Below are 1,302 nucleotides of genomic sequence, written 5' to 3' on the forward strand. Positions count from 1 at the left end.
TACCTAAAGACATCAGGATCAACAGAGACAGCTTTAGTCCAATTCCTATTGCCAATTAAGAAACCATTAACTGAAAAGAAACAGGTGATGAGATTATGGATTTCCTAGAGGGACCTACAGAAGGAAAGGGGGACATGGCTGGCACTCGGTTTAAGCATTTACCTGCTACACCTACTGCCACCTACCTCACAGAAAAAAAACCAGGCAGAGAGGGCTATTACAGAGAGAGTAAGAGGAATTTGTTTGCACCAAGGTCTCCTGAGAAGTAGAAAATGATACCAGCTGGCCCTGACTACACGCAATGCTTGGATTTACTGTGACAGATGGGGAGATAGGTAGAAAGAAAGGGCTATAATAAAATGGACCATTTAATTTAACTCATTAAAATACTCTGCTTCAAGAAAATAATCCTCCATTTGGTACTAAAAATTTGGAAAGGTTTGATAATATAAAATTTTACATTCTCCATATCAACATAACCAAAAGCTTCTTTAGTCACTGCAGTTTCACTTACAGAATTGAAAATAATAATTCAACAGAGATAACAGGCAGCCAAAACAAAATGCTGTTGATACTTCTAAATGGGTAGAAGAAAAAATAAAAATCACGTAAGTCTTCCATCACTCAACCAAATGCCAACATGAAAAGTATGTTTTCAGAATTTTTGTGCCAATTTTAAGTTGCCAATGTTTTAATTCAAATTCCCTCACCTGCTGCTATAACTTGGCCTCTATACTTCATGAATCATTAAACTGAGTATTACTATTTCTGATGGCTGCCCCAGAAACTGGAAACATGATGGGAAGGACAGGAAAATGGAAAGATGACGAGACCTCTCAGCAGTGGCACCTATGATTAATGTGCCAGAGGTTATGTCAGCAGTGAAAAGCCTGGCTGCCACATCCTCACCAATACACACTGGTCCATGTAAAAAGGTACTACCCACATGCTTCAACCGGGAACAAAAGGCATGAAACCATGAAATGGGACCTTACCTCCATAAACCATTGCTATTGTTATACACAAAGTGAGGCTGAAGGGGAATGCACTCAGGATGTCAACTCCCAGGGTGGGGTGCACATGCAAGTGATAGGACAAAGTTTAAAGAATAAAAACTTACTGCTTTACGAAATGCAAGTACCTAGTGCTGCAGTAAGCTATCTCCTGCTCTTGCAAACCCTCCAGCTTTTGGAAACGGTTATGTGGAAAGATTAAACGTGGTAAAATAGTGAGATTATCAAGGAAGAAGGTAATTAGGGAGAAATCAGGAAGAACAGAACTCTGGAGTAAACAGCCCTGTTT

This window comes from Corvus brachyrhynchos, unplaced genomic scaffold (genome assembly GCF_000691975.1).
Source record: "Corvus brachyrhynchos isolate BGI_N302 unplaced genomic scaffold, ASM69197v1 scaffold115, whole genome shotgun sequence".
Classification (NCBI taxonomy): Eukaryota; Metazoa; Chordata; class Aves; order Passeriformes; family Corvidae; genus Corvus; species Corvus brachyrhynchos.